Source organism: Falco cherrug, chromosome 1, assembly GCF_023634085.1.
Source record: "Falco cherrug isolate bFalChe1 chromosome 1, bFalChe1.pri, whole genome shotgun sequence".
Lineage (NCBI taxonomy): Eukaryota > Metazoa > Chordata > Aves > Falconiformes > Falconidae > Falco > Falco cherrug.
Window position 1 is genome coordinate 4,003,829 of NC_073697.1, and position 14,459 is coordinate 4,018,287.

At 40.9% G+C, this 14,459-nt stretch overlaps 1 protein-coding gene across 9 annotated transcripts in view; it reads left to right on the top strand.

The window, feature by feature from the left end:
- The window catches only part of TENM3 (teneurin transmembrane protein 3), a 323,373-nt gene that overhangs the window by 73,693 nt on the left and 235,221 nt on the right, over nt 1–14,459 (top strand). Inside the window, exon 1 of one of the 9 annotated variants that reach the window (XM_055714094.1) lies at nt 9,625–9,703. The exons of 7 other annotated variants lie outside the window; for them this stretch is intronic. The gene's annotated coding sequence lies outside the window, so the exon portion shown is untranslated. Of the gene's footprint in view, nt 1–9,624; nt 9,755–14,459 lie in introns of those variants that run through there. One more of the 9 variants, XM_055714100.1, reaches the window with a different exon arrangement.

A 14,459-nucleotide genomic window follows, 5' to 3' on the forward strand; every position in this document is an offset into this window, starting at 1 on the left:
AGAACTTCTGGGAGGCCACATGAGTAGAAAAAAGGACTTCAAACACCAACAGTCTAGGGTTCTGGTATACACATTTGAGGGCTTGTCTCAAAATGAATGCCGCTATCAGTACTCTGCTCTTCAGGACAGTGCTTTACCGAAGACTTTCTGTCTCACTCCCTCAAAGTTATCACAGAGGAAGGTGGACAAGATGAGAAAGGACAATTCAAGGTGGGGAGGACAGCAGGGGAGAGGGAGGGACGAACTGATGGCAGCAAGTTCCTGAAGTTCATCTTTCAACAGCCACCGTCTTTGCCTAGAGAGATGACTGAGTCATGTATGCGTAGATAATCCTCATTGTAGAAAAAAGTATTTGGATCTTTGGGTGGACAGAGGGATGTGAGAATAATTTTGTTTGCCAACAGTGCACTGAAACATTAGATGTGGGATAGAGCTCGCTCTTGTAATAAAATTAGTATTTTTCACCTACATTTTTTATGCTGTTTTAGAACAAGCTTTTTTCCATACTCTTCTACTATTTTGACCGCGCTTCAACCAAGTACTGAGCAAATGCAGTGAGAAGAGTATTTGAAGTCTAATGAAGCAAAGGCATCCCCAGCAAAAGGGAAGGAAGGAAAATAATCCCAAAGTATGGGAACTTCTTGAGAAAGGGCGATGATGCTTCTTGCAGTATAATAGGTGGCAGGAGGAAGCTAAGGCAAGTTGTGTGTGTGCAGGGAAACTTCAGGAAACACCGCAGTAGAAAGCCGAGTGAACTCTTTGAGGTACTGGTAATGCTGTATCTGCTTTTTTAGCAATGTTAAGGACAGCTTCTATAAATTCAGTTATTTTCAGGACATTTGCAATAAAAGCTGCATTTTTACTGAATGTTTTTCTTATCTTTGAATCCTTCTCCAGCAGGCTCGGCTCTGACCATCTCAGATTTTTGGCCTCAGAACTGATACAGTCACACTTGCCTTTTCAAACATAGATGTGGCTCTATCCTTCCATGCAGGTTTGCATGTAGGCTTTCACTTTGCACGCTTTGCTCTTCAAGTTTAAGCACATGGTGGGTGGGAAGAAGAGGGCGGGGGGGACCCTTTCCTGTGACTTGGGTCGATGCATCAGAAGAGAAGAACTGCTTCGTGCCACTGGCTTTTGTGTGCCCTCAGTACATAAATACATACTATATTTAGTTTCTTTATTTTCCTTTAGAAATACCTTTTACGCTGCATATTCTACCACTTGCTCACATTTTAAGGGCTCTTCTATGAAAGAATTCAGCTGGCCTTTGAGTTCTTTCCCTTGGCAGATAACACCAGAGCCTGCAAATCTGGCAGTGCGTGTGGGAAGGTTTTTAGTGATGTGCACTGTTAGTGAAATAGTTGAGATGATGGAATTAGGAAATGATGGTGATAAAGTTGGCTGCTGTGAAAAAAAGCAACTGCACCACAAAGCCAAACTCCGAGATTTCTGAAGCTGTTTAACACACATGGATCCATGGCGGTCAGACATCTACGCAGTGGCGTGCTGAGCAAATAAATGGAGTGCAGGGAAGTGGTAGCAGGAAGAAAGACTTTAGGGACTATCACATGTGACAATTTATATGTAATACACTGTGTGCTGGAAACTTGAGCAATGGTTAGCCTGGCCTGAAGTAAGTAGAGTCTAGAAAGTGGTTGTAAGACCTGCTGTACAGACATGGCTCGGTGTGTGAGCACAAGGTGAGCAGACTCACTGGGATGTAGTAAGCACAGCAAATAATCCCAAAGTATAGATAAAATGCAGGAAGAAATATTTTCTTCTCTTTCCTCCCCTCTTAAGTAAAGGGTAACTTTACATTCTTGATAGCATCTATGCCCTGTTTCTAAATGTGCCGCGTCTACCGCTATGGAGTAAAATTATTTCACTAGCAGTTCAGCATGTTGGCAAATATTAAGTGTGTTGGGTTGAATGTGGAAAATGATCACCTGCTATCTAGGACAATTAATATCCAATAAATCACTTAAAGGTGTGCCGTAAATGCAATTCTAGATGCACTATAGCACTTAGTCTTGTGCCTAACAGCCCAGCTATCACGAGGCATTCATCATCTGCCTGAAGTTGTACCATGGGAAAGTTTGTTCATGTAGGCAGTTCTGAGTGTACATAAAGCATATATAATCCCTGTTCTTATGGTTTATGAAACCTCTTCCCCCCCCACCCCGAAAAGGTGATAAAGTGTCTACTTAACATCAGCCTGCAATGCTTTTTTTAATATAAACCCAAGTTAATATTTTGGAAAGCATTTATTTTATTTTAAATGTATGGCTTTTATAACCATTTTGTATATAGACCACTTGCAGGGATACGGCTCATACCAGGTGTCAGAGTAGTGTGAAATAATTTTTATGCCACCTTTCCAAGGCAATAAATGTCATATAAGCATACACAAGTGTAGATATAGTACTTTTAGATGAACACTCTCAAACTGTATGTTAGAAATCTGTTTGACAGACTTACCCAAAGGATGACACTTTTTTCTGATCTTGCCAAAGCAGCAACTGTGTAAAATGAAAATTTGCTCTGGTGGTTGGGTTTTTTTCCCCAAGGAGTTATGATGTAAAGGGAGGGAGGAGAAGCTGTAATTAGAAGAAAAGGAATGGTTTCTTTCTACAGAGAAAAAAAAAATTCTGACCAAAATGATACAGCGAGTTTTCAGTCATCTACCCTACAATAAAAAGACAAAATAGAAGATGAAGGACAGCAGCAGCTGAACCCACAGGCCCAGCCACATAGTTTCTGTCATGATCAGTATAATGCTTATTCCAAGAAATATGTGAAATATTTTTTTGTGGGAATCACACGGATATTGATTTTTTTGTGTCTGTGCCTCTGCTTTTAAATTATCTTTTGAAAGATGTCATTCTTGAGAAGTACCTTGAACTTTTTTTATTTTTTTTTAAGACGATCAGAATACAAGTAAAACTTTTCTAGAGGTATGAGATTCCAGCTTCATCATTAAGAAGAACAGGGTAGGTTTTCCTGGCACTTGTTCTCTTATACCAATAGGATTGTTCTGCTGGTGGTCTTTACCAGTTCTAAGATATTCACAGTAGGGTAGGTTTTTTTCACAGAAGCTAATTCTCTTTGTCAGACCTCTGTATGAAATTGTTTTACTCTAAATGGATTGATTGTTTCAAATAGCCTGTAGGTGCCTTGTTTTTTATCAGATGTCCTGTATCTCAGGAGTTTACATACTAAATTGACCACTTTTTCTTTCCATTTACTTTTTTATGTCACTTTCAGTTGCAGTAAATATCTTCCTCTCTCTCTTTCTGACAAAAGTATAAATTTTTAAATAAAAAAAAAAAAAATCCAGTCATTCAGAGGGATTTAGAGCTGTGGACCCAAGTATTAAATGTAAATCAAAACTTGGTCAATTAGAAGCTGCTTATTATGAAGATTAGACAGTCAGTCTCCTGTTTGGAGCATTAGCTGTGCAAGCAACTGCTTCTTTGCTGCCTTCTCCAGATGAAAGCCTGTGAGTAGCAGCTGCTGATAGAGGTTACTGGAAAAATGGGAAAGCAGTATGAAAAATTGAGGAAGGTGCCACAACTGTGCATGTTTTAGGATTTTTAATAGTTTTCTCTTTGGGATCCTGAAGTGTGATGATGCACTGAAATGAGTCTCGCAAGATACAAACAGGATTCAAATTCATAGCGAATTCAGTTTAAAGAGAGGTACAAGGCTCAGATTATAGTTGGATTTTTCTTTCTTCAGTGAAGGGTTTAAACTTTTTCCTAAAGTACTATTGCCTTTTCCTCTAAAATCAGGTAAAATGACCTGAAAATATCAGAGCGTTATTTTTTATTGCTTTACCTCATTACTGTTATTCATACAGCAGTTCTCCTGAAACAAATAGGATTAACTTTTTTTTTTTTTTTTGAGGGGGGGGATATTTTTTTCAAAGCACTCATTGATACAGCATCTAATCCCCCAGAACTTTTATGAAAAAGTTATCCTCCTCATCACTTAGCTGTATTATAAATTAAGGAAAGCATATATGCTTGGTGTTTCCAAGATCTGTGTTAATTATTCAAAGCATATGTGCCTTTTTTCTCTGCTGGCTAAATGGTACTGTCTGCATTCAAATGCAGGAATATATTAGTGAAAAAGTAACTAAAACTACATAAGTACTATGAAAAGCATCATGATCAATATTTATGCCTTCAATAATTCATATTTTGGAGACCAAGATACTCAATTTGCGTAATAACTATAAATTTGTATTTTCCCATACCTTTATTTATGACAGAAATTAGAGTAGGATGATTCTAAGCAGGGCATTGTACTCTTAAACCGCAAAATTCTAGGTGTTGTTATTTTTGCATTTTTTACCTTGCCATACACTGCATTGAGCTTGCTGGGAAATTTGTCAAAGAGCAGAGGAACATTGTTTACTTCAATATATTAATCCACAGCATTCAAAGATCACAGTACAAACATACACTGCATTGGTTTTTTTCTTAGGAAAGAACTATTTTGCTTCTTAGGAAAAAAAAATCCCACATATTATCCACTTATTTCCAAGAAAAGTGTCATAAAGTTTCATAATTCAATCCTTTTTTGAAATGACTCTATTTTTGCTATGACTCTTGCCCTACCCCAGTTTCATCTACTTGCTTACGATTTCCACTTGTATTTTTTAGTGAACTATTGATCTGAAACTGCAAAATTTTTAATACGCTTTTGGAAGAGGTTATAAAAAATAGACTTAGACTTCATCTTTGTGAATGAAAAGGAAAAAAAAATCACTGTTTTCAGAATTGAAAAGTGAATCTGTTGGCTCATTCATGGTCTTGGCCTGTTCTCATTTAAATCGGCATCATTACTGCATGAAAAATGGCTCATCCTAATCTGTACTTGTGAGAAAAATCTAGTCACTGTAGTGTACTATTTAAATGCTAAAGAACTACAAGATGTTTTACATGTGCATGTATTTGGGTACATGTGCTTTCTCATGGGAACACATTATACTACTAATCCTGTTGATATCAGATAGTAGTATTCTTCAGACTTTTATTTCTAGACAATAATTTGCCTTTTAAAAATATAATTCCAGCAGGAACTGGAAAGCTAAATTATAAATACTTAAGTCTGTTTTGTAAAACAGACGTGAGAATCTATGTTGCTGTTGTAAGTGATACCTTATCTGACAAAAATCTTTCTCTCGGGTAGTGTTTAAACTTCATAGCTTCATACCCAGCTTTTTTTGTAGGGTCATAAGCAGAACTGCTCCCAAAGCAGTGTACTGATACTGTGCAATTTGAGCTTCCAGTTAGATACTCCATTCATGCTTGTTGGTAATGCACGTGCAGACAACAGTATTTCTTGAAGTACACCTAGCATTTCAGTAAAAGTAGCTGTAACACTAATGAACTGTTTATGATAGCATGTCTTAACAGGGCACTTAGGCTGCTGCTATTCAAATAAGTGAATTAGTATTTGGCTAAAAAAGTGTTTGTTCCCTTTTAATAAAAGCCACTGGTCGTCATTACTGTTGATAAATAGCTGAAATTACTACCTTGATGATGAGAAGAAGAAAGGTTCAGCAATTAGGGTAGGCCTCAGAAGGTTATCCGAGGCATCATGTTTTCCCTCTCCCATGGTACTACTTTTGTGCTATTGGCAAATCAGCTTTGTGTCTCCGTTTGCCATGTTAAAAATGGGCATAATAAAGCTTTCTACTTTGGCCTGATGGTGCTGAGAGAAGATAATAGCAAGGGCTGAACTGTTACGTGCTGCAAGGAGCACAGCTACTCATACCTGGGACACTCGGTAATGACTACCCAGAGCCACCTCCGGTGTAATGTCTCAAGTCCTTTCCAAGCGTCAGCTTGAAGTCATGGGATTACCAACATTTCAGTTCTCTGTGATAATACTTATCTTTAATAGAGAGTGAGTATGGCTGGTTGTTACTAACTTTAAATTCCTGAAAACTCGACACAAGTTCAAATGCAAATATAAAAATGAATCATTGTGACTAAGCTGCGATAGCCCTCCCTCCTCAACCAAATGCAAACCAGGCAGTTTGAAAGCTGAAACAAAGCACTGCTTCCAGAAACTAACCACATGCACAATTCTCCTGTTTTCATACACTCTGGAAAAATATGAAGTATGCAACATGCCATGAAGGCCATAAAATTTCAGCTCTTCTGGATCAGGGAAGAGGAATCAGTTCCAGAAGCTTTTGAGTTCCCACGAAGAACATCCTGTTAGCAGTTCCTCACCCTTTTATACTAGCAAAGCCCCAGCTTAGTTGTTTTTACTGATTTAAATTGTGGCAATATGACAGAGAGAGAGAGAAAATCTTTCACATATGCCAAGGCGAGCTGTGTGGTACCGCCTTTCCGTCCTTTAAAAAAAAAGGAAGTTTTCAGGTGACCCTGCCGGTGACCTGGAAAGGCCACTGTGACTTGAGTTCAGCAGGGTATGGGTGTCTCTTGCCCATGAAATGCGGCTTCCAGTAAGGAGAGTAAAAGTGACTTACCATCATGATAAATGTACCTGAAGATAGCTGCATGGATTAACACAGCTCTAATTTATTCCACATTAAGAAAAGGACTATAATGAGTTATTAATAAAGAAAGACTAAAAATGGGTTCAAATTCAATGGTTAATGCTCTGCGTAATTTACTTTAATAATCCTTCTGACCAAATAATTAAAAAAAAAAAAAAGTGCTTCTCTCTTCTCCCATGAATGAAACATTTATGATATTCTTCCCCACCACCCCCCCCACCACCCCCAAGTTTTTGTTTGATCTTTGTACTGTTTGGGCATGAGCAATGTCAGCCTCAGGTGTGGTATCTGTGCTGGAGTTTGCTTCACCCCCATCTCTCTACTCCTTAGAACTATTTTCCTAAGCAAACATCTATGTTTCAGATGTCTTCAGTGTTGCACCTAATAGATTTCATAAATCATTTGTAATGACATTAATGGGACAGTGGAATCACAGCACAGGGGGCATCAAAGCAAAGGAAAATTCTGTTGCAGGTGGCTGAAAATGGAGAGAAGAGGATCCACTGCAGTGACATCCAGGTCTGTTCCTGGGCGGAGGGATCAGGGACAGCCAGTTAAAAAAAGGTCAGCCCTGATGTAATTCACAGAGGCAGAATCTTACTTTTTTTTGTTAGGCTGCAACCCTCAGTGAATGCACAGTGGTACGTGTTCATAGAAAAATGGTAGAGAACACATAACTGGGTAGTGACAAGGTAGCTTTCTTTTGGAAAGAGGGATTGTCTAAATACCTATTGCCTTCCATAGCATCGGGCTCTTGAAGGACCCAGTGTCCCGCTTCCTGCACAAGTCCATGGCAGTCTTCTGTGGAGGGGCGCAATTACAGATACCTTCTGAGGGCAGTAATTCTCAAACGAGCTCTAGAACTCTGCATGAGCTAACTCCCAAGCATCCAGTTCACGTTCCTCTTTCTCTCAAGATCTGTAAGGCTGTATACCTGAATTAATTATCTTATTTTTCAGCGGCAGAAAGTGCTGCTTATCCATAGCTTCTCTGTTCAAGCATTTTGGAAAATATTTGCATGATCTAATACCCCATTTATTACAACCAGCTAGACCTCTTGGAAGAGATGCAGAGAATACGAGTGTTGCTGCGGAATTGCTAGACGACTTGCTTCCTTAACTGACTATGTTAGTTCATGGTTTTATCTCATACCTCTCTTCTTGGCTGCTCTTGCAGCTGTCACAGACGTGAGTCTGTCCAGAATTTGAACTGCAAAAAGCTTCTAATTTTTAGTAAAATACTACCACCCACCCCCCTAAAGCCTGAGCAAATGACAAGTCGATGGTGACTATACTACAGTTTCTCCTTTGTGCCAAGTCAAAGCAAGCGTAGTCCGTTGCGTATCTAACTTGAAGAACCACAGTTCAAGATGTCATATTAGTGCTACTACATGGGGATTTTTTTCAGTATTTTCCCCCCATTGCCAGACAAGACTGCCCTCATCAGGGCCTGGCTACTTAGGTCGTTATTTCCTCCCATTTCACAGAATTTTACTAGTTTAGTCTGTATAGTCTTTGTTTCTCTAGGAAGTTGCAAATGAACACTAATTGTGTGAGCTTTTTGAGTATTAAATTTCTTATGACTAATACGCCTCAAATATGTGCTTTTATTGCAGCCTTCCACATAGCAGTGTTGAAACATACTCTGGAACGGTATTGTCATCCCTGGAAGTATTGTGTAGTCATTAACAGTATCTTGATCTGATTTTTGGCAGAACGTGGCTTCTGGTTAGCTGCTGGGATAACTTGGCCTGTGTTGGCAATGGATCTTCTAATAGGGTGCGTGGAGTTAAGGGTAGTTGGTATTAGCAAAGGTCTAAGGTGAAAAAAACACAAGGTACTACTACATACCACTGTACTTTCTAAGCCACCTCGGAAGTCGGTTGTCTGTGTAGTGGTGTTAAAAATTGAGTTGGAGTTTCAAAGGAAAGTTTCAAAGGAAATCCATGTTCCACAGGGGGGTAGTTTAAAAAAAAATAAATTTAAAAACTGCTTCTTTTGCTGAAGACAGAGGCACTAACTTAAGTTTGATTACCAGCTGAAAATAGGATTTTCTGTTTTGAATGAGTACCATTGTATCTGCATATTTTGTAGGCATCTAGTTGTTCTGGCTCTGTACAGTTTTTCAGAAATTAACGGTGCGTAATGCGAATGCTGTGTGCTGTCTCTATTATTTGATAGCTTTATCTACCGCTACGGTGCATAAGCAGTGCGCCAGATTCTGTGTCTGCGTGTCCCAGGCAGATCCGGCTGCAACTCCAAAGGCTTCATTAGGAGCGGGCTTGATTATAAATTGTCGAGTGTTTTGCAGTAAAGGCGAGTTTATTTATTCTGCTCGTGCCCACGGAGGTGTGAAGGAGCCCGGGTCCCCGGGTGGCAGATGCGGGGGGGGGGGGGGGGGCGGTTCCCGCGCCGCGGCAGCGCAGGTGGCGCCTGAGGAGGGGGCGGCCGCCCGTGCCGCGGCCCAGGCCTCCCCTCAGCCGGCCCGGGGCTCCCCTCAGCCCGCCCGCGGTCTGTCAACACCGACTGACGGCTCCTTCCCGCAGTGCCGTACGGGCTTCGGTGCCACTTTGTGCGGGAAGGAGCGCGGCGGTTAAAGTTTATTTTGTGTCACGGGAAATCTCCGCTGTGCCACCAGCCCCTGAGAGCCGCACGGCCCCGAAGCGGCCGCGTCCCCCCGCCCGGCCGTGCGCCGCGCCGCGCCGCACGAACAGAGCGCTCCGCTCCCGGCGGGAAGGATCCCTCAGCCTCTCCCCGGAGATCCCGACCTCCCGCCGTAAGCGCTGGCGGCCGTTTCGCGGCGAGCCGCGGCCCCGAAAGGGTTACGCGGTGCCGGGCCCGGCCCCCGCTCCTCGCCGGGGAGTAAACACCGCCGCCTCGGCCTATCGCGACGGGCCGGGGGCGAGCGGGGCTCCGCCGGGCGGGCCGCCACACACGGGGCCGGGCGGCGCGGAGCGGAGCGGCAGGGCACGGACGCGCGGGGCCGGGAACGCCGAGGTGGGGCGCGGGGCGGGGCGGGGGCGGGGGGCGGCGGGCGGGGGCGGCGCGGGGGGGCGGCGCGGGCCGGGCCCGGGGGCGGCGCTGGCTCACTGGGCGGCGCGGGCAGCCCTGCGAGGAGCCGGCGGGGCTGCGCGTCGCGGGTTGTGCGTTGCCGAGCCGAGAGGTAACCGCGTTCCTCCTGCTGCTCGCCTGGCTGCTGAGAGAGCCCGGCCCGGTGCGTGGCTGGGATGCGGTAGGGCAGATTTGCGAAATCGGACGTGTAAGAAATGAGAAGTTTTTTGCGTAATTTGCGTTTGAGGTGTTGCGTCGCGCTGTGCGGTGTAAGCCTTTGAGCTCCCTCGCCGAACTCTGTTAGGCTGGTATAATGGGAAAAGTATCGAGTACTTCTAATTATTATGCTTCCTAGGGGCTGCGGTACCTGCTGTACGGGGGGGGTGTATGTCTTTGGAACAGACCGTGCTACTTCAAAAGTCTAGATAGAAAAATGTAACTTTACAACAGTGCGAATTGTGCAAAGAAAAGGGGGGGATCAGCATAGGTTCAGTCCTTCGTTTAAAGCTTAGTGTAATCTTTGACATTTATGTGGGCACCTGAAAAAATAAAAAAAAACCCAACAAACCAAACCAACAAACCAACCCTAAAGCAGAGCTGTGCTATGGAAGTACAGTGCTGCTGCGAGCAGCCACAGCTCTGTCTGCTTCTCATTTAAAGTGCTACCTCCTCCTTTTTTGTATGCCTAATAAACGATACGTATAGAATATACAGCTGTGTCACAAAGTCATTCTGTATTCTTAAAGCTTAATATAATCAAATTCATTGCCTAAAGATGGTGTAGTTGAAGATTTGATCCTTTTTCACTGAAGTGGAAATACTTTCAGTAATTGAAAGCAGATTCACGTCTGGAGTTGTACAAGCCAAGGTTTTCATTTTTAAAATAAACCTTTTGTTCCCCAGCCTTAAATATTTCAGTGAGCCATCAGGAGACCTCTGTTTGTTAATTGCTAGAGTAGACTTTAAGGAAGGATTGGGGGGGACAGACACACACCAAAACCGTGAGAAAGGTATGTCAGCAATTAAATGTACTTAAAATTACAATGCCTTTATTCCAGTGCAAGAACATACCGTTGCAGCTTTTGTGCATGCTGCGTTTTAGTTTTCCTGTTAACTCATGTGAATCTTAATTTGAACTACCCGTCTGTCTGTGGAGCGTTTTGTTTTAAACCATCTTAGCTTTGTTCACCTTACTTGGCCCATTTGCCTTTTTAAATTTTTTAACAGTTTATTAAGCAAAAAAAATCGGAACTTTGAAGAATTCTGGGGGAATACTCCTCAGCTTCAGTAAACAAACCTGACACTTTGCAGTGATAGCTCCCCTTTGTTAACTTTGTGCCTGTTTTCTGGCCGTTACTGAGGAAAGCTTTCAGAAACCATGCCTTCCAATATTTCATCGATGGGGAGAGAAACTTAGGATGTGAACTACCAAACGCTCAGACAAAGACTGAGCTGCTTTCAATGTTTGTTACCAGCTTTGAAGGTAGAGAACAATGGAGGGAGAGGAAGGGAAGCACCTTCTCTCCGAAGCTCTCAAATCTGTGGAATAAATTCTCTAAAAATGTGTGGAAAAGTTACTGAAGATGGTGAGAAAGTCCCCTGTCTCTTAGAAAGTGTATTAATTGCTTCATAGACACAACGATCTGATGTTAAATACAGGCTATCGTTAAGATAAGAACGTATACATTTGCATAATGGTACTAAATAGGCCAGGTTTATTTCCCTGAACTTCTTCGTGATGTGCATGTAGCTGAGGTAGTTCACTTTTCCCTCTTTTCTTTCATAAGGTAAATCTTTTGATATATCCTCAGCAAGTTCAGAGGGAAGTATTTGAGTAAAGCCAGGGAAGGGGAAGGTGTTCAAACCGGAACAGAAAAACTAGCTTACCGGGTTGTTTGGTTTTGGTTTTTTTTTTCATCCATCAGATCGGGCCTCAAAACTCTCAAGCATCTCAGTAACTACAATGAGATGTTACACAATTTTTTGATTAATCGTTCTGCAACTCTGTGTGGAGAATGGCCGCCTAAACATCGCAGTATAGGTTTCTGTCTTTCAAGGAGTTATAAAAAAAGCTACGTCACAATTTAGCAAGAAACTTGCAACGGCAGAGCCTTTACAAAACCATTTAACGTTAGATGGCTTTGGCTTACTTGTCATTTTTACTTTCTAACCTTTTTGCAGTAGACTTGAGAACATGTGAAGTCATACATTCCACACAGTATGTGATACGTTTTTTTTTCCTTTTGAAGAAAAGCAGATGATGTGGTAGCTATCTAAAAAAAAACATAATTGATGCTATTAAAAAAAAAAAAAGGTAAAATGTCGCTTCAGGTATGCGTTCATTTTAAAGATCCACAATAAGAGTGCTGCTAAGCATCCATCAGAGAATTATCCAAACTGACCCAACTTACAGAATTTGTCTTGATCTGTATTCTTGCATTTCTAACGTGCATCTATAAAGACTTAACATGCTCTAACAAATTACTGAAATGATCTGGTAAGCAATTATGAAATCAGACTATACAACTTTTCTTTCTGTAACTTGTTTTGCATGCCAGTTCACTTGTTGAACCAAACTAGGAAAAATAAAAGGTCACAACGTTTATGGTTTGTACAGTATAGGCATTTCAGCAATGGTACCAGAAGATAATACTGCACTGTTTTGTTTTCCAAATGAGAAAAGACAATAGCTTTCCTATCTTTTCCGCAGGTCTACAAAGATCTTACTGCTAGTTATTTCATTCTAAAAACGACGGTAGGCTTCACTGTGGATTTGAAAGACTTTCTCAAGAGGTGCTTACAGATTTATGCATTTCAGAATAGCAAGAGGGCTTTTGTATGTTCAGTAATATAGAGAGAGAGAGGATGTTGTGAGCTGGTGACCTCACTAGTGGTTTGAAGATGTATACATCTTTTAGGTTTGAATACTTGGAGATTTTCTTACAAAATAAGGAATCGGGATGAAATAAAGTAACTGTACTAATGAAATGCTTATGTAGTTTTCCAACTTAAGGAAGTTAAGGGTTTTAAATGTTAGGGACAAATGGAAGAAATGGCACTTGTGTTCCTCTAGAAAGCTTCACCCGTGTTGAACTCTGAACAGAATAGGTAGGTGGTTGAAATATTCTGAATTAATGAAAAATAATCATTCACCTTCTTTGCTCAAGATTGAAAGAACTGAAAGTGCAATTATACAGGAAAACTTCAGAACTTGCTGCGGGTAACAACAAGGTGAGCAGTCTTCTTTTGGGACTGGCTAGGGCAACCGTCTATCCAAACATTTGTGTAAACTGCTATAAAGTAGATGGTTTATGAAGCAAGTCCTTTAAATGTAAGGAAGTGGTAGAGTTCTCATTTCGTGCTTTGAAATTTGGACAAACAACATCTACAGCTCAAAGTAATGGTGGCCTGACAAAATGGCGAAGCTAGATACTGTCATTTCTGAAGGACTGTGTTATGGTGAAACTGATTAAATAACTTGGAAGAGGTTTTCTGCATACTGTGTTTTGTGTGGCCAAGGAACAGCAATTTTTGCAGTAGCAGCAAGCTCAGATGTCTGGTGTCACATCAACAGTGAGTTGCGTGGTTTTATCTTTCTGATACAACTTGCTGTTCTGCCTCTTTCTGGCTCTTGAAGAGGATTCAGACCTATACAACAATATTTCTCGGATGCTTGAAAGAAAAACAGATTTAGAAGAAAAAATGTTTGATCTAAAATAAGATCTCTTGGATGCAACTACAAAAAGAGCATCTAACTGCTTTGCCTGCTTTTTTTATTCTTTTTATTATGTTTCAATTGTTATTAGTCCAAGTGCTATTGACGTGGGTTTATTTTTTTCCTTGGAATGAAGAAGAATTAGTGCCCTGGAGAAAGCTTTGGAATGCAAGAGTATATATGAATAAAAATTAAAGAAAAAAGTAACTGCGATTGTAGAACGGTATTATTTGGTCATTTGTCATCATTGTATAAATCATGAGAAAGCATTACCTGAAGCTTCCGCATTGTCGTAACTGCCAAACTAATTTTTAAACTACTTTAATTTGCATCTCTAGTATAGCTGCTGACCACACACAAAGGAAAAAAAATGAACGGAAATTCTTTTATTAGAGCAGCTCTTGGTTTAATCGTATAGACATGCTTTTTCATAAAACATTATTGTACCCATGTACAAAATACAGCCGGTTCCAAACCTACAGAAATTTCAGAGTTGTTAATTTTTGCAGAACATTCTTCCTCTTTAGTCAGAAACTGCGTTAAAGAAAAGACTGTTGTCCGGGGAGTTGTAAAAAGTAGCCTGGAAAGCCTTTTATGTTCTTTCTTTTAAATAAAACAGAATTGCCTTATGTAACAAAGTTAACTTCGTTAACCTTTTATAATTATTTAACCATTATTTCATTTTACCCCCTGCTTAACCATTGTACATTAATGCAATAGACACCTGGCTGTGCTCTTAAAAGTTTATTTGTCTTTCAATTCCTGTGATAGTAGGGGGCAGTATATCTCCTTAATTATCTTTGTTCAGGGAAATGTTGAAAGGCCAGGGTAGTTAAACAAGGCCATTTGGATTTGCAATAAGGTCGAAGTCAGATGCAAGGAAAGTGGTTAAATGCATTATCATCTTATTGAGCACATCATCAGTAAAGTGACCTTGATGGAGGTGGAAAAAGCCATTTGGCTATTTTATGACAGCCACCTCTCTGCTGGCTTTATCCCTGCCAGAGAGTACTTCAAATAGCTTTATCACAGTCTCCTCTTGTTGCTTTGAAATCTGATTTTCCTTAATTACAGATAATGAGTTAGAGGCTGAGCACTGAAGGGAACTTTTCTAATAATGGCAAATTTTAGTACTTTAGAATTTATCCTTTTG